The sequence below is a fragment of the Aquarana catesbeiana genome, linkage group LG02, assembly GCF_042186555.1.
Source record: "Aquarana catesbeiana isolate 2022-GZ linkage group LG02, ASM4218655v1, whole genome shotgun sequence".
NCBI classification, from domain to species: domain Eukaryota; kingdom Metazoa; phylum Chordata; class Amphibia; order Anura; family Ranidae; genus Aquarana; species Aquarana catesbeiana.
In genome coordinates this window covers 586,949,801-586,970,027 of record NC_133325.1, presented here as the reverse complement: position 1 = coordinate 586,970,027, position 20,227 = coordinate 586,949,801, and positions in this window count along the sequence as shown.

The following is a 20,227-nucleotide window of genomic DNA, read 5'->3' as shown; positions in this document are numbered from 1 at the left end:
GACACCCCAAGCTATTTGCCGATAGGCATGTTGAGTCCATGAAATATTTTATATTTTGCTGGAAAATGACATTTTAAATGATCTATTGCTCAAACATGTCATGGGCATATGTGACATTACACCCAAAATACATTCTCCTGCTTCTCCTGAGTATGGGGATACCACATGTGTGAGACTTTTTGGAAGCCTAGCCGTGTACGGGACCCCGAAAACCAATCACCGCCTTCAGGCTTTTTAAGGGCGTAAAATGGTGATTTCACTTCCTCACTACCTATCACAGTTTCGGGGGCCATGAAATAACAAGATAGTACAACCCCCCCCCCCCCAAACGCCCCTTTATTGGAAAGAAGACACTTCAAGCTATTTGCTGAGAGGCATGTTGAGTTCATGGAATATTTTATATTTTGCCAAAAGTTTCGGGAAAATTACAATTTTTTTTTTTTACACAACATTGTCACTAAATGATTGTATATTGTTCAAACATGGCATGGTTATATGTGGAATTACACCCCAAAATACATTCTGCTGCTTCTCCTGAGTATGGGGATACCACATGTGTGGGACTTTTTGGCAGTCTAAAATTGGTTTTTGGGTCCTGTACACAGCTAGGCTCCCAAAAAGTCTCACATGTGGTATCACCGTACTCAGGAGTGGCAGCAGAATGTATTTCATTTTCCCGCAACTTGTGGCAAAATATAAAATATTCCATGGACTGAACATGCGTCTCATCAAATAGCTTGGGGTGTCTACTTTCCAAAATGGGGTCATTGGGGGGTTGTGCTATCTTGGCATTTTATGGCCTTCAAAACTGTGATAGGTAGTGAGGAGTGAAATAAAAAATTTACACCCTTAGGCCGTGTACACACGATCGGACATTCCGACAACAAAATCCATGGATTTTTTCTGACGGATGTTGGCTCAAGTCTTGCATACACACGGTCACACAAATCTTGTCGGAAATTCCGAACGTCAACAATGCGGTGACGGACAACACATACGACGAGTCGAGAAAAATGAAGTTCAATAGCCAGTGCGGCTCTTCTGCTTGATTCCGAGCATGCGTGAAACTTTGTGCATCGGAATTGTGTACACACGATCGGAATTTACGACAATGGATCTTGTTGTCAGAAAATTTGAGATCCAGATCTCAAATTTTGTGTGACGTAAATTCCAATGGAAAATGTCCGATGGAGCCTACGCACGGTTGGAAGCTCCCATCGAACATTTTCCATTGGAAAATCCGGCCGTGTGTACGGGGCGTAAGAAATCCTGAGGGCGGTGATTGGTTTTCGGCGTCCTGTGCGTGGCTAGGCTCCCAAAAAGTCTCACACATGAGGTATTCCTGAACTCAGGAGATACAGCAGAATGTATTTTGGGGTGTAATTCCATATATAACCATGCCATGTTTGAACAATATATCATTTAGTGACAACTTTGTGCAAAAAAAAAAAAAAAAAAATGTAATTTTCCCAAAACTTGTGGCAAAATATAAAATATTCCATGGACTCAACATGCCTATCAGCTAATAGCTTGGGGTCATTTGGAGGGGGGGCGGAATTGTCCTGGCATTTTATGCACATCATTTGGAAGCTTATGTCACACATCACCCACTCTTCTAAACCACTTGAACACAAAGCCCTTTCTGACACTTTTTGTTTAGATGAAAAAATATTATTTTTTTGCAAGAAAATTACTTTGAATCCCCCAAACATTATATTTTTTTAAAGCAAAGGCCCTACAGATTAAAATGGTGGGTGTTGCAATTTTTTTTCACACAGTATTTGCTCATTTTTTAAGCACAATTTTTTGGAAAAAACACACTTTTTTAATTTTTATGCACTAAAACACACATTATATTGCCCAAATGTTTGATGAAATAAAAAAGATGATTTTATGCCGAGTACATGGATACCAAACACGACATGCTTTAAAATTGCACACAAACGTGCAGCGGCGACAAACTACATACATTTTTAAAAGCCTTTAAAAGCCTTTACAGGTTACCATTTTAGATTTACAGAGGAGGTCTACTGCTAAAATTACTGCCCTCGATCTGACCTTCGCGGTGATACCTCACATGCATGGTGCAATTGCTGTTTACATATGACACCAGACCGATGCTTGCGTTCGCCTTTGCGGGTGAACACAGGGGGACAAGGGTGTTTTTGTTTTTCTTTTTAATTATTTATTTTGCTTTTTTATTATATTTTTAAAATGTTCCTTTCATTTTTTTTTAAATAATTGTTATTGTTATCTCAGGGAATGTAAATATCCCCTATGATAGCAATAGGTAGTGACAGGTACTCTTTTTTGATAAAATTGGGGTCTATTAGACCCTAGATCTCTCCTCTGCCCTCAAAGCATCTGACCACACCAAGATCAGTGTAATAATATGCTTTGCCAATTTCCCAATGGCGTTGTTTATATCCAGCGAAACCTAAGTCATGAAATGCTTGTAGCTTCCGGTTTCTTAGGCCATAGAGATGATTGGATTCATTCTGGTCTCTGATCAGCTCTATGGTCAGCTGGCGGAACCACCGGCTGCATTCACGGGTTCCTGTTAGGACAGGAGAGCCCAAGAAAACCATGGAAGACGGTGGAAGGGGGGGGGGCATTCCCTCCCACTGCTTATAAAAGCAGTCTAGAGGCTAATTAGCCACTAGTATTGCTTTTACATGAAAGCCGACCGCTGGCTAAAAAGAATAATACCAAGATGATATCTAAACTTGCAGGCATCATTCTGGTATTACCAGTCAAAGTCCAGCAACATACCAGTACGTTGCTGGTCCTTGTTGGGCATACATTGTAATGTTCTTTTTTTCATGCAGCCTGTGGGCGGAATGAAAAAAAGAGATTGATCATTGGGTATGCCCACCATTAGAATACCACTCTTCATCCACCCACTTCTAATGATGGGCATACATGCACCATTTTTTTTTTTAAATCAAAATAAAGTTTGAGTATAAAAATCCATACAGGAGATTACACATGAAATATAAAGTAAAAGGTGCAACAGGCACTGCAATGGTACAACAGTATACATACAATTGTCTGACAAATATTACTATTAGCTGAGGTAAGTAGCAATGAAAATGCATACACTCGTATCCAGAGTTTACACCATTTTTTTTTTTAACTGTGGTGGTGAAATCACCTCCTACAGTGCTGGAGTCGCTGATTTACGTATTGTGAGAGCAAACGCTGTTACTGTCAAGATAAATAAACCAGTGCTGCAGCTGAATGGCTTACCTGCTAAGCAAATGTTGGTTAACAATAAAACAAAGTAACATTACAGTATAACAGTAAGACTTACCATACCTGCAAAGCAAATACAATAAAACATAGTAAAAATAAAACATTGCAATCTGTGCCTAAAAAATATATGCCGAAGCATGGGGGCAATCCGCCCCTAATGTTAGGAGCAAATTGCTCCTCCACCCCTGCCCCCATGCTTTGCTATATATGCTCTTTTTTTTAACTGTGGTGGTGAAATCACCTCCAACAGTGCTGGTGTCACGGCTTTACGTATCATGGGAGCAAACGCTGTTGTTGTCAAGATAAATAAACCCGTGCTGCAGCTGAATGGCGTACCTGCTAAGCAAATGATGGTTAACAATAAAACAAACATTACAGTATAACATACCATACTGCAAAGCAAATACAATAAAACATAGTAAAAATAAAACAGAAAGAGAACGATAGATATAGGACAATAGTGAGTGAACAGTAGAGCGGATAGTAGAGAGCGAACATAAGAGAGAGAACAATAGAGAGAGAGAAGAAAAATAAAACCACAACTATTTTTGGCTTTTTTATTTTTTTTGTGTTTTTGTGTGTGTTTTTTTTTTCACTTTTATAAAAACTGTAAAAAAAACTGTAAACTGAACGTTGCAGATTAGGGTCTCTCAAAATGTGATGGCCATCACATCTTTGGAGACCCTGTGTTCGTGTGCCTAGGACTGTGTGGTGCTGTACTCTACGCTAATACTCAACTAGTGTGTGGTAGCGTTTGAAACAGTCACAAATGCAAAGACCAGTTTGGTCAGGACAGGAGGGACAATAAAAGCGGGTGTCACACCTATATCCACGCTTTCTACAGACACGACATCTTCTTTGGGGTTTTCTTTGGGTAGGGGTACCAGAGAGGACATGCGGAAAATGCCTCTAATGCAGCCAGCTTACTGCATTTGGATTGGGAAGGGCCACAGCACCGTCTGGGAGTAGAAGGGTTGTGATGATCTCTTCCTGGAATTAAAGGAAGGATCCAGTTCGTAATGGAGCTTTGTATAGCACAAAATCATTCAGCAGAGCCAATTGAAATAAGTATACAGACACTTTTTTGTACCAGTGTTTGGCATTACGGGCAATTAGGTACGGCGCCAACAACTGGTCGTTGAGTTCCACCCCTCCCATATTAAGGTTATATTCGTGGACACAGAGGGGTTTCTCCACAACACCAGTGGGAATTTGGACTGTCGTGTCTGCGTGACGGGAGGACGGAACGAAAACATTCTTATTATCCCTCCACTTCACAGTGAGCAAATTATTACACTTCAAGCAGGCTCTCTCCCCCAGCCTAAAACGGGAATCTACAAGCCGTTGGGAAAGCCCCGGGGATTAAATTGCACAGTGCCACATGCGCCAATTTGATGATCAAACAAGTAACTAAAAAGTGGCACGCTTGTGTAATAATTGTGCACGTACAAGTAGTACCCCTTTCCGAATAAGGGTGACACCAAGTCCCACACAATCTTACCAGCACTCCCTATGTGGTCTGGGCAGTTCTCCGGCTCTATGTAACTATCTCTTCCCTCGTAAACCATAAAACTATATGTATAGCCTGTGGCCCTGTCACAGAGCTTATACATCTTGACACCATATCTGGCACGCTTGCTGGGAAGATACTGTTTTGAATGACAAGCGGGCAGAAAACTTAATCAGGGACTCATCAACGCAGACAACTTGATGGGGAGTAAACAAGGCTGCAAAGCGTTGGTTGAAGTGGTTTACAAGGGGCCGAATTTTGTAGAGCCGATCAAATTAAGGGTCACCCCAAGGATGACAGAATTCATTATCATTGAAGTGCATGAACCGCAAGATCTACTTGTATCGTGTCCTGGTCATGGAAGCAGAGAACATGGGCATATGGTGAATTGGGTCAGTGGACCAATATGACCGCAACTCACTCTTTGGGCGGAGGGGCTAAACGCAGATGCTAGCAGGTATCTGGGCTGATCCCGCTAACACTGCGTTTTTTGGGAAACCTAAACTGCTGGGGATGCGAATATAGTTCTGATCAGATATTGATCTGTTCAGACACTATACTACTAAGGGAGGCGTATTGTGCGTGCGTGGGTGTTAGCGCTACTGGCACCAATCTGATGCTGCCTGGGGCGACACAGACCCTATCTGATGCTAAAACCTAACTTTGATCACCCACCGGGTGATCAGGGGGTTAAACCTTTATTTAGGTAAAATACGGCGGGTGCCCTGACGCTGTAAAAAATAAACTAGCTAACCTGCATCACCTGTGACACTTATACAGTGATCACTGGTGACAGGAGGTAATCAGGGGGTTAAACCTTTATTAGGGGGGGTCCCTAGACCTATCTGGGCCTAATACTAATTACCCTAACACTGATTTTTGTCACTAATGACACCAGCACAGCGATCAAAAAAAAATCTGAATGCTGCACTGGCTGACATAGTGACAGGTGGTAAAGGAGTTAACTGTGGGGGGGTGATCGGGGGGTGAAATGTGTGCCTACATGACCTGGTGTCAGTGTAGTGTTGGTGCACTTACTCTGAGATGCTCTCTCTCTTCGGTCTGGAACGGAAAAGTCCAACACGAGGAGAGATGACATCACTTCCCCTGTCAGTGTTTACAGTTACACAGACAGGGGAAGGATCTCATTCGCCAGAACCAATCACCAGGTCCAGGCCAGATTTCATTGGCCTGGGCCTGGGAATTGATCGGTTCTCCATCGAATCCGATCGTCGCGGCCAACGTAACATGCCTCCCCGTGCCATTCTGCCGCAGTACAACTGCGACGGCTGGTCGGGAACAGGTTAAGTTGAACATACATGTTTTTCGTATACAGTATCTCACAAAAGTGAGTATACCCCTCACATTTTTGTAAATATTTTATTACATCTTTTCATGTGACAACACTGAAGAAATTACACTTTGCTACAATGTAAGGAAGTGAGTGTACAGCTTGTATAACAGTGAAAATTTTCTGTCCCTTCAAAATAACTCAACACACAGCCATTAATGTCTAAACCGCAACAAAAGTGAGTACACCCCTAAGTGAAAATGTCCAAATTGGGCCCAATTAGCCATTTTCCCTCCCCGATGTCATGTGACTCATTAGTGTTACAGGTCTTAGGTTTGAATGGGGAGCAGGTGTGTTGGTGTTATTGCTCTCACTCTCTCATACTGGTCACTGGAAGTTCAACATGGCACCTCTATGGCAAAGAACTCTGAGGATCTGAAAAAAAGAATTGTTGCTCTACATAAAGATGGCCTAGGCTATGGCGAGACCCTGAAATTGAGCTGCAGCACTGTAGCCAAGACCATCCAGCGGTTTAACAGGACAGGTTCCACTCAGTACAGGCCTCGCCATGGTTGACCAAAGAAGTTGATTGAACGTGCTCAGCGTCATATCCAGAGGTTGTCTTTGTGAAATAGATGTATGAGTGCTGCCAGCATTGTTGCAGAGGTTGAAGGGGTGAGGGGTCAGCCTGTTAGTGCTTAGACCATACGCGGCACACTGCATCAAATTGGTCTGCATGGCGGCTGCCCCAGAAGGAAGCCTCTTCTAAAGATGATGCACAAGAAAGCCCGCAGTTTGCTTGAAGACAAGCAGACTAAGGACATGGATTACTAGAACCATGTCCTGTGGTCTGATGAGACCAAGATAAACTTCTTTGGTTCAAATGGTGTCAAGCGTGTGTGGCGGCAACCAAGTGAGGAGTACAAAGACAAGTGTGTCTTGCCTACAGTCAAGCATGGTGGAGGGAGTGTTATGGTCTACATGAGTGCTTCCGGCACTGCAGAGCTACAGTTCAGTGAGGGAACCATGAATGCCAACATGTACTGTGACATACTGAAGCAGAGCATGATCCCCTCCCTTCAAAGACTGGCGGCAGGGCAGTATTCCAACATAATGACCCCAAACACACCTCCAAGATGACCACTGCCTTGCTAAAGAAGCTGAGGGTAAAGGTGATGGACTGGCCAAGCATGTCTCCAGACCTTAACCCTATTGAGCATCTGTGGGGCATCGTCAAAGGGAAGGTGGAGGAGCGCAAGGTCTCTAACATCCACCAGCTCTGTGATGTCGTCATGGAAGAGTGGAAGAGGACTCCAGTGGCAACCTGTGAAGCTCTGGTGAACTTCATGCCCAAGAGGGTTAAGGCAGTGCTGGAAAATAATGGTGGCCACACAAAATATTGACACTTTTGGGCCCAATTTGGACATTTTCACTTAGGGGTGTACTCACTTTTGTTGCCAGTGGTTTAGACATTAATGGCTGTGTGTTGAGTTATTTTGAGGGGACAGCAAATTTACACTGTTATACAAGCTGTACACTCACTACTTTACATTGTAGCAAAGTGTAATTTCTTCAGTGTTGTCACATGAAAAGATATAATCAAATATTTACAAAAATATGAGGGTGTACTCACTTTTGTGAGATACTGTATGTCAAAATTGTTCACAAATCACGTTTATAGCACTTTACCACTAGCGCCCCCTATCACTGTTTATAATCATTTAAGTTAGCACTGTCTATACTTTGAGGGGAGCAGCTGTAATTATTAATTATTTTGCACATTTAGTCTAATGCGTGAGGTTTCATACATTATTCCCACCTTCTATTTTGAGTAGTGAAACAGAGGGACCAGCCTGGGAATGAATATGGGCATTCTCACTTCAAGCCAAGGACTCTTCATCTGGTACAAAGCTGACTTCTAGATTTTGTGCCTTTGTACCAATGCTGGCTTCTTCTGTTATTCACACTCTAGCTGTATGAAGGACACCCACCTGCAAAATGAGAAGGAACATATACACTGGGGACATATTAATGTCTTCTAGGATGATGGCTTTGCTAGATGCATAATGCTTTAGGCTATGGTAAATGAAGCAAACAGATTTTCAAAGATAAGCAACTCATAGTACCAAATAAGCCATCATCGTTCAAGTCTAATGATCCTGAAATCCTATTGGCTGATGTTACTGCACTTTTTTTTTTATAATTATTGCAGTATAATAATATTTTAAAGTATTGTTAAAGGCAAAACTTTTTTTTTGTTCTGGATAGAGTGGAGAGGGATTAGAACACCTGTCAGTTTTTATTGCTGTTTGTAATCTCGTTGAGGAGATTCACCCTCTCTATTTATCCTGTTTACCATTATCATCGAAAGGGAAAATAAAAGAAAATCCCACATTTTAGATTGACCACTAATAGAGGGCAAATGGGGACACTGCTTATAATGTAATACAATTTTGAATAACTATATTTACTATTTTTACTATAAAAGTCAGAAGAATATAGATGCCATACAGTGTGTATGCCCTTCTTTGTGCAAATTGTTGGTGTTATATAAATCCTGTATAATAATAATAATTCAATACTTCAGGAGAAAATGCTTTATTTGTTTCTAGTTCAGACCTGCTATGCTATGACATGCTGAGGAGTTATGCCCTGTACACACGATAGGATTTTCCAACGGAAAATGTTCGATGGGAGCTTGTTGTCAGAAATTCCGACCGTGTGTAGGCTCCATCGGACATTTTCCATTGGAATTTCCAACACACAAAATTTGAGATCTGGATCTCAAATTTTCCAACAACAAAATCCATTGTCGTAAATTCCGATCGTGTGTACACAATTCCGATGCACAAAGTTCTACCCATGCTCGGAATCAAGCAGAAGAGCCGCACTGGCTATTGAACTTCATTTTTCTTGGCTCGTCGTACGTGTTGTATGTCACCGAGTTCTTGGCGTTCGGAATTTCCGACAAGATTTGTGTGACCATGTGTATGCAAGACAAGTTTGAGCCAACATCCGTCAGATAAAAAACTATAGATTTTGTTTCGGAAAATCCTATCGTATGTACAGGGCATAAGAGTGAGCATTTGTGGGTTACAAATTTTTTTTTTGCTTTTTTGTCTTTGGGGACTCCCAAAAGTAGTTTTTCTGCAATGAAATTGTATTTTAAAATCCAACATACACAAACCTGAAGTGGAATTTACTTACCAAAGCCAGGACTCTTATTACACAGAGCACCCACAATGTCTGGGGGCTCTAACATGAAGATAATTCCTCTTTCATGTGTGTTAAAGTGATGGTAAACTCTGTTACACCACTTAAACCCACAGGTAAGACTATAATAAGGCTTACCTGTAGGTATTATTATTATTATTATTCAGGATTTATATAGCGCCAACAGTTTGCGCAGCGCTTTCCAACATGGGGGCAAGACAGTGCAGTTACAATACAAATCAATACAGGAGGAATCAGAGGGCCCTGCTCGTTAGAGGTTACAATCTAGAAGGGAGGGTCAAGTGGAACAAAAGGTAGTAGCTGTGGGGGATGAGGTGATGGAGAAAATGAAAATACAGTTGTTAGGTGTGGGTAGGATAGGCTTCTCTGAAGAGAAGTTTTTTCATGGATCGTCTAAAAGCTAATAGAGTCCTTCCTATTTTTTGAGAATAGTACAAAAAAGAGCAACTTCGTTTATATGGGGCTCTTCTAAACCACGTATACCTATACATACACTACATCTTCCCAAAAATAAAGGAGGCCTGGGATACCCTAATTTTACTAACTACTACAGAGCAGCACATTTGGCCAGTCTGTCCAAATACCATGCAAAACAGGAAATCCCATTATGGGTATTTATAGAGGCTTCAGAAAATGACCCTCTATTAATATCAAATTTATTATGGCTTGATCCTAAAGACCGCTTTAAAATTCATAATCCCATAACTAAACACTTCTTATCTCTCTGGGATAAACTAAAAACCAAATATCAGTTACAATCTCCACACAATCCTCTCCTTTCTTTTATCAGAAATCCGGCCTTTTATCCGGCTTGGATCTACCCAAATTCTTTTAAAGCTTGGACAACATCAGGCATTCAGACACTAAATGACTTCATAGCATCTAAATCATTCCTTTCATTCCCATCGCTTAGAGAAAAATATGATCTACCAAACTCTGAGATATTTAGATATCTCCAAATCAAAAATTTCTATACACCATTCCTAAAGGGGGATACACCATTATCCCAATTATCCATTTTTGAATCAATCTGTACAAAAGATCCATTTGCTAAAGGTACAATTTCATCACTTTATAATCAATTATATGGAGTAGCAAATCTTAATAGACCCTCTTACGTTCAGAGGTGGGAGGAGGACCTGGGACGAACTTTAGAAGACACGGACTGGTCTAACATATGGCTCACATCTAAGTCATCTTCACCCAACATCTTAGCACTGGAGACAAATTATAAAGTCCTAACTCGCTGGTACCTTGTACCCGCTAGAGTGGCAAAATATTCACCTAATACCTCAGCTCTTTGTTTTCGAGGATGCCCAGAAATAGGCACATATTTACACATATGGTGGACGTGCCCAGTAATCCAAACCTTCTGGAAGGAAGTCTTCGTGATTGCATCTAAAATATTTAAAAAAATAATACAACCAGATCCATATTTAACTTTACTTAATCTAAAACCGGAATGGTTAACACTCTCTCAATTCAAACTTATGATCCAACTAATAACGGCTGCAAAACAAACAGTGGCCAAGGCATGGAAATCTCCTACATTGGTACTAGCAGAAACAATTCACAGAATGAATAATACAATGTCCCATGCTAAGATGGTAGCCATCGATCAAAATCAAATTCCAAAATTTGAAAAACTTTGGCATCCTTGGATAAAACAACAGTTCCTGTCAAACTTCAATGACTCTGTCCTGTTGCCATGGTAACAGATTAAATGACTTACAGAGACACCCATTCTAAGGCTTCAAAGAGAACTAAAAAGAATAATAAACTGACGAGCGGGACAACCTTGTGGACCATACCTCTACCTTTCAACCCTTTTTCTTCTTTCTCTTTCCTTTTCTCCACCTTACAATTAAAGCTCATTATCAGAATTTATTTGACCTATATACACTCTACTTGTAAACAATATGTATAGTAGGTATAAATCATTTAAATACCTACAAAAGTAACTAAGGAAATGATATATATCTTTAATATAGGTTTACGTGAACCCAATGTTTAATATTTGAAATTTCATGATATTTACCTATATAAACCCTACTGTAAAACAATGAGCTTACTTTATAGATCCTTGTAAACTTACTTTATGTATCTTTATAACATTGTATACTCAATAAACTTCTTTTGACAAGGAAAAAAGCTAATAGAGTAAGAGATAATCGGACAGGTTGTGGTAAGGCGTTCCATAGGATTGGAGAGGCTCTGGAAAAGTCCTGAAGGTGAGCATGGGAGGAGGTGACGAGGGAGCTAGAGAGCAGGAGGTCTTGAGAGGAACAAAGAGAACAAATAGGTTGGTATTTAGAGACTAGGCTAGTGATGTAGCTGGGGGCTAAATTGTGGATGGCTTTGTAAGTAGTTAGTATTTTTAATTTAATTTGTTGGGTGAGTGGAAGCCAGAGGAGTGATTGGCAGAGAGGAGTAGCAGACACAGAGCGTTTGGTAAGGTGGAAGAGTCTGGCAGCAGCATTCATGATGGACTGAAGGGGGGATAACCTATGTAGAGGTAAGCCAATGAGAAGGGAGTTACATTGGTCAAGGCGAGAGATGACCAGGGAGTGAATTAATAGCTTTGTTGTGTCATTGGTTAGAAAGGAGCGTATTTTGGAGATGTTGCGGAGGTTAAGGCAGCAAGATTTGGACAGTGATTGGACGTGGGGCTTAAAGGAGAGTTCAGAGTCCAGGACTACACCTAGGACCTTGGCAAGCAGGGATGGGCTTATAGTTGTGCCATCAATTTTGATAGAGAGATCAGGGGAAGGGGCACATGGGGGAGGAAAAATGATAAGTTCGGTTTTGGATAGATTGAGTTTGAGGAAGCTTTGTGACATCCAGACTAATATATCTGATTATAAATTAGTGATACGTGAGGAGACGGAAGAAGTTAGCTGAGGGGTAGAGAAATAGATTTGGGCATCGTCAGCATAGAGGTGGCATTGGAAGCCATGGGAGGGTATCAGCTGATCCAGAGAGGAGGTGTAGATTGAAAATAGGAGAGGTTCAAGAATAGAACCTTGGGGGACACCAACAGAGAAGGAAAGAGGAGAGGAGGAAGTAGAATTGTAAGTAACGCTAAAGGTGTGGTTGGATAACTATAAGGAGAACCAGCGAAGAGTAGAGACACAGCGACCAAAGTCATAGAGTTTTTTGAGGAGGAGGGGGTGGTCAACCGTATCAGGTACAGTGAATATCTCCAGCATACAGTGCCTGACCTTCAGGGCCCAAGCCGTAAATGTAGCTGGAGGCCGCAAACCCGAAAGGAAGACCAGGGGAAGATGTCAGCCCACTCAGCTGTGACAGTGCAGTGCTGGAGGGCTTTGTTCTAAGGTAAGTCTCTCATAATGTGCTAGTATGACATTGCCTTGCAGGGCCTTTTTTTTTTTCCAACAACTGCGGTTTACTACTGATTTAAACACCTGGCCCAACTTTTTATCACCTAAAAACTCTCAATATTGACCCCTAATGGGATTTGCCAACAGTGAGGCTTAGAGGCCTGGGCTGGTGTTTAACCCATTTGACCCCAGAATGCTTTACAAACATCTGGGCATTCAGGGCACAGGAGGTACTTAAACTGAGATAACTGCTAGATGATGAAAGTGCTGGATTGAGTAAGCATATTTTATTTCATGATTGCTTTAGGTTAAAACTATAAAGCCTAACCCAGTAAAGCACAACATATCAAGCCATAGGTTAGATTGTTTGGAAACTCATCAATATTTGGGGTCTTATTAACCTCTAGCCCATTGCCTTATTGAAAAGAACAGTAGGGTAATGACAAATGAACCAGAGTATAATCATTCTAAAATGTGATTTAAAAATCAGTTTTGGGCATGTATGAATGCCATTGACCAACCTTAAGCACATATATCACCATGACACACTAATTACAAAAATCCTTAAAGCGTATTTCCAATTTGCCACCAAATTGGGATAATATGTACTTTATATTTGTTACATTTTCCAATTCACAAAACATATCTAAAAAATCGAATTCAAAATTGCAGCTTACCTTTTTTACATGCTCTATTCCAGACCCTCTAGCATGGTAAAAGTCGTGGGTAGTTCTCTTTTTCTTTATGAGGGGCTGGGCAGCTGTGCTTGCCATAATTTAACCCTGTCTGTACTGGGCAGGCAGATTTTCATTATTAGTTGTAACTAGATTTGAACACTGTCTGCCCTAACAAAGAGTTAAGAGAAGTATGGGAATCAGGGTTACTGCAGATTCATACTTACCTAGGTGGATGCAGCATCGGTCCGATGCTGTATCTGTCCCCCCAGGCGCCTCTGCACTGAGAACCAAGCGATCGAACATCGCCGATGGCTCAGTTCTCTCAGCTCCCCAAGCAGAGAGCTTATGCCTGTCAACATGCTCTGCTCCTCCACGCTCACTGGATCGCTGAGCTGTGGAGGGGCAGGGAGCGGCCGTCTCAGCGGCTCGCTGAGAGGCTGAGACGGCTATCAGTCCAGGCACCTGGCGGATCCAGACTCCCAGATTCGGGATGACGCGGTGCCTGGACTGATATTGGTGACGTCAGCAGAGAGCGGACTTCAAACAGCTCTCTGCTGAAAACGGGTCACAGGAGTGCAATTACTTGAGCCCCATCTCAATCCAGCGATGTTGCACGAGAGCCACGAAGTCCGAGGACTCTCCCTCCTGATTGGCTGAGACACTTGGCTCCCACTGCTGTCAATCAAAGTCAGTGAGCCAATGAGGAGAGAGAGGGGACGGGGCCAGGCCGCAGCTCCGTGTCTGAATGGACACAGTGAGCTGTGACTCGGTTCGGGTGCCCCCATAGCAAGCTGCTTGCTGTGGGGGCAGGAGGGAGGGGCCAAGAGAGCCGGCGAGGGACCCCAGAATAGGGGGATTGGGGCTGCTCTGTGCAAAACCATTACACAGAGCAGGTAAGTATAACATGTTTGCTATTTTTAAACAAAAATAAATAAGACTTTAGTATCATTTAACCACTTGCCTACTGGGCACTTAACCCCCCCCCCCCTCCCCCCGTGACCAGACCAATTTTCAGCTTTCAGTGCTCTCACACTTTGAATGACAATTACTCAGTCATGTAATACTGTACCCAAATTAATTTTTTATCCTTTTTTTCATACAAATAGAGCTTCTTTTGGAGGTATTTGATAACCTCTGGGTTTTTTATTTGTTGCGCTATAAATGAAAAAAGACTGAAAATTTTGAAATAAAATGCATTTTTCTTAGTTTCTGTGATAAAATTTTGCAAATTATTAATTTTTCTTCATACATTTTGGCCACAATTTATACTGCTTCATATCTTTGGTAAAAATAACCCAAATTAGTGGATATTATTTGGTCTTTGTGAAAGTTAGAGAGTCTACAAGCTGTGGTGCAAATCATAAAAAATTGATCACACCTGATGTACTGGCAGTAGGGGTGCAATGGATCAAAAAACTCACAGTTCGGATCGTTCCTCGGATCAGGAGTCACAGTTCGGATCATTTTCGGATCAACAAAAAAAAAATATCCCCCACTGTAATAATATATTAGCAGGGTATTGCAGGGTATTGGCAGAGTATTGGCAGAGTATTGGCAGAGTATTGCAGAGTATTGGCAGAGTATTGGCAGGGTATTGGCAGAGTATTGGCAGGGTATTGGCAGAGTATTGGCAGAGTATTGGAAGAGTATTGGCGGGTATTGGCGAGTATTGGCAGAGTATTGGCAGAGTATTGCAGGGTATTGCTAGAATATTGGCAGAGTATTGGTAGAGCATTGGCAGGGTATTGGCAGGTATTGGCAGGTATTGGCAGAGTATTGCAGAGTATTGGCAGAGTATTGCAGAGTATTAGCAGGGTATTGCAGAGTATTGGCAGGGTATTGGCAGAGTATTGGCAGGGTATTGGCAGAATATTGGCAGAGTATTGGCAGAGTATTGGCGGGTATTGGCGAGTATCGGCAGAGTATTGGCAGAGTATTGCAGGGTATTGCTAGAATATTGGCAGGGTATTAGCAGAGTATTGGCAGGTATTGGCAGAGTATTGCAGAGTATTAGCAGGGTATTGCAGAGTATTGGCAGGGCATTGCAGAGTATTGGCAGGGTATTGCAGAGTATTTGCCAGAGTATTTCAGAGTATTGGCAGGGTATTAGCAGGGTATTGGCAGAGTATTGGCAGAGTATTGGTGGGTATTGGCGGGTATTGGCAAAGTATTGGCACAGTATTGCAGGGTATTGCTAGAATATTGGCAGAGTATTGGCAGAGTATTGGCAGGTATTGACAGGTATTAGCAGGTATTGGCAGAGTATTGGCAGAGTATTGCAGAGTATTAGCAGGGTATTGCAGAGTATTGGCAGGGCATTGCAGAGTATTGGCAGGGCATTGCAGAGTATTGGCAGGGTATTGCAGAGTATTGGCAGGGTATTGCAGAGTATTGGCAGGGTATTGGCTGAGTATTGCAGAGTATTGGCAGAGTATTGCAGAGTATTAGCAGGGTATTGCAGAGTATTGGCAGGGTATTGCTAGAATATTGGCAGAGTATTGGTAGAGTATTGGCAGGGTATTGGCAGGTATTGGCAGGTATTGGCAGAGTATTGGCAGAGTATTGCAGAGTATTGGCAGAGTATTGCAGAGTATTAGCAGGGTATTGCAGAGTATTGCAGAGTATTGGCAGAGTATTGGCAGGGTATTGGCAGAATATTGGCAGAGTATTGGCAGAGTATTGGCGGGTATTGGCGAGTATTGGCAGAGTATTGGCAGAGTATTGCAGGGTATTGCTAGAATATTGGCAGGGTATTAGCAGAGTATTGGCAGGTATTGGAAGGTATTGGCAGAGTATTGCAGAGTATTAGCAGGGTACTGCAGAGTATTGGCAGGGCATTGCAGAGTATTGGCAGGGTATTGCAGAGTATTTGCAAGAGTATTTCAGAGTATTGGCAGGGTATTGGCAGGGTATTGGCAGGGTATTGGCAGAGTATTGGCAGAGTATTGGTGGGTATTGGCGAGTATTGGCAGAGTATTGGCAGAGTATTGCAGGGTATTGCTAGAATATTGGCAGAGTATTGGCAGGGTATTGGCAGGTATTGGCAGGTATTGGCAGAGTATTGGCAGAGTATTGCAGAGTATTAGCAGGGTATTGCAGAGTATTGGCAGGGCATTGCAGAGTATTGGCAGGGCATTGCAGAGTATTGGCAGGGTATTGCAGAGTATTGTCAGGGTATTGCAGAGTATTGGCAGGGCTTAGCAGAGTATTAGCAGGGTATGGCAGAGTATTGGCACTGCTGCCATCTGATCTCTCCCCTCCACTGTACAGATCAGTACACAGAGGGGAGAGAGGAACCGGCGTCATGACATGACGCCGGTTTGTTTACAAGTGATCGCTCCGTCATTTGATGGAGCGATCACGTGGTAAACGGCCGCCGGGTGTACCAAGATGGCCGCCACTCCGGAGCTAGGCCGAAGCCGTGGCCTTTCCATGTGTGCCAATCTGAACTGGCTGAACCGTTCGGATCACGGATCGGTGACGATCCGTTGCACCCCTAACTGTCAGCCTATTTTTTTCCACAAAATTGTCATTGTAATAGGTTATTTCTCTCACATGGCATGTGTATGCCACAAATGACACTCCAAAATACATTCTGCTACTCCTCCTGAGTATTATGATACCACATGTGTGGGACTTTTTCACAGCCTGGCCACTTAGAGTGGCCCAACATGCAGGGAGCACCATCAGGTGTTCTAAGAGCATAAATTACACATCTAACTTGTTGACTACCTATTACACTTTTGAAGGCCCTGGAGCACCAGGACAATGACACGTGACACTGATGTGGCACTGATGACAGATGGCACTGATACGTGGCACTGATGGCACGGGACACTGATGTGGCACTGATGACAGATGGCACTAATACGTGGCACTGATGAGACGTGACACTGATGACAGATGGCACTAATACGTGGCACTGATGACAGATGGCACTAATACGTGGCACTGATGACACGTGACACTGATGACAGATGGCACTGATACGTGGCACTGATGGCACATGACACTGATGTTGCACTGATGACAGATGGCACTAATAAGTGGCACTGATGACACGTGACACTGATGACAGATGGCACTAATATGTGGCACTGATGACAGATGGCATTAATACGTGGCTCTGATGACAGATGGCACTAATACATGGCACTGATGACAGATGGCACTAATATGTGGCACTGATGACACGTGACACTGATGAAAGATGGCACTGATATGTGGCACTGATGACACGTGACACTGATAACAGATGGCATGTGACACTGACAGGTGGCATTGATGACAGATGGCACTGATACGTGGCACTGATGACACGTGACACTGATGTGGCACTGATGACAGATGGCACTAATACGTGGCACTGATGACAGATGGCACTAATACGTGGCACTGATGACACGTGACACTGATGTGGCACTGATGACAGATAGCACTAATATGTGGCACTGAGGACAGATGGCACTGACAGGTGGCACTGGGGACAGATGGCACTGACAGGTGTCACTGGGGACAGATGGCACTGACAGATGGCACTGACAGGTACTGTGGGCACTGTATTTTCTTTTTTTTTTTTTTTTTACACTGACACTGCAGCCAGTCACTCTCCCTCCTCACACGCTCTATGTGAGGAGGGAGAGCCGGCAAAAAGAGATGATTTCATATGTTTACCTATGAGATCATCTCTCATTGGACACTCAGATCGAGTGCTAAATGGCCGCTGTGATTGGCCATTTAGCACGATCTGTGATTGGATGTGTCCAATCACGGCCAGCACAGAATTTCCCCGATCGCGCATCACGGAAGTAAACAGGAGGGCGTCCAAGGACGCCCTCCCAGCAATTGGAGTCCGTGCTGTAGCCATCTTTCGGCTATAGCACGGACACCTAGTGGTTAAATATTTGTATATATCCCTAATCTATATACATTTTAAAGCAAATCTGTCAAAGTTTAAAAAAAGATCCTTAATGCACTCCCTACCCCTATCCTAGCCACCTATTAAAGTGACACTTCACTTACCCCTGAACTATGCAGCTTATGTGACAGAGGGCTCAATACGCTAAAGAATATCTGTTGAGATAATTGAATCAGGTGACACATTTTTTTTTCAATTATCTCATGAACTAAAAATGTCAATTCACTATCACCATATGAGTTATTTACCTCACAGACCAAAAACATGAGGTTAATAACTCTATAAAACAGTGCCACACAGCTCTGTCTTGCTCTCCAACTTGGGTACCGCTTACACTCTGCCCCTTACTGATGGCCAGTCACCATTAGCAGAACACATGAAAATCTCAGGTAGTAAGCTGAGGGAGCTGCTCATAGGCTTCAAGGCATACATAGACAGCCTCACAGCCTGAATTGAAGGGGCTCTCCAGAGGGTGATCGAGGGGGTCTCTAACTTGATGACACGAATAGACTCTAGAGTCTCAACCCTTGAGGGATCTCATCCTTCAGTGGCGGCAGAGCTGTGGCTCTGGAGGCCTCACAACAGAGCCATGTCCAGATCCTCCCCCACCTGAGTCTGGCTATAGACGATGGCAAAAATTGTAGTCCACAAAATAATATACACATAAAGGGCATCCTGGAGGCCACTACTGGCTCTAATCTTCTCATCACAGTCACAGCACTGTTCAATATCCTTCTGGATCAAGATCCGGCAACTGAAATAGAGATCGAGTGAACAGAGTAGCGCAGAGCAGGGAGGCATCTGTGGATTCACCCAGAAACGTTCTCTGTTGCATTCACTATTATCAACAGAAGGAAGAGATATTAAGAGAGATATTAAGAAAAGCCTAGGAGAACAATTCTGTGGACTATATGAGGGAGCTACGATCACATTTTCTAAAACTACTTCTACAAAAAACCTTGGCTGCAGGAGCCTTGTACCGATGGGACATCCTTTCCATCTGCAAGTCAAGCTTAATGGTTGGGCATTTCTTCTACAAGACCCACGTCAGCTACCAGCTCTTTTTGCATATCTCCAAGTAGAACCCATTAAGGTTCCAGACTGGCTCTCCCTTTCGCCCTGTCTCCTGACCGAATACCCCTCTGAGGGAATTCCCCCAACGGAGGAGAAGATGGTTGAGATCCCAATGGCAGAACCAACATCTGAACTCGTTGAATGGTTTTCCCTCTGTCCCACTGAGCTATTATTTTCCAGTTTTGGTTGATGATGCCCCACAGTGGCCTATCCATATTGCTATCAACCACCACAGAGAGACACTACCCGGTCATAGATTTGACATTACTCCATGCTATCTTCTCTTTTGGAGACTTATAGGTAAGGTCTACAAGTTCCCCTAGAATTTTCCAGAGGACAACCCTCTAGGAATTACTGTTCACCACCTTACAGGGAGGCCTTTGTGGCTGCAGTAGCCCTATACTCTGTTGCTTGAAGGAAGACTGCTCTCCCATTACACAATTTTCCACATGCAGATGCATTATGATTGCCATGCCTCTTTCCTCTTTCTTATAAGTGTAAGTGCATTATATAGTTAAGGCTATTATGTTGGAGTACACTATAGCCATTTCTGTGGGGCCTTGTCGTGGCCCATGGACCCCTTCTGGTCCTTGGTCTCCGATGCAGCCTAGGGAAGCTGTTGTCTCAGATTTATTTTATGAAATCCTGTACGGTACCCTGGTTATCTTCATTTTCCGATTTTGGCAATATTTTTTATGTCTAAATATGCTGATCATGACTTTTGTCTACAAAGTAGTCTAAGGGCCTCAAGCGGTTACTGCACTGATAATCAAGGGTCCCGCTCTCTGCCCTCTCCTACTACTGTATTCTTACTGATTAATGGCACCCATTTATGGAGCCGTTTTTCAAGTCACTGGTAACATACTCCCCCTGAGGGGGGTTTGCAGATGTCTGGCTATAAGGGCTGGATGGCTTTGGCTGTCTGGT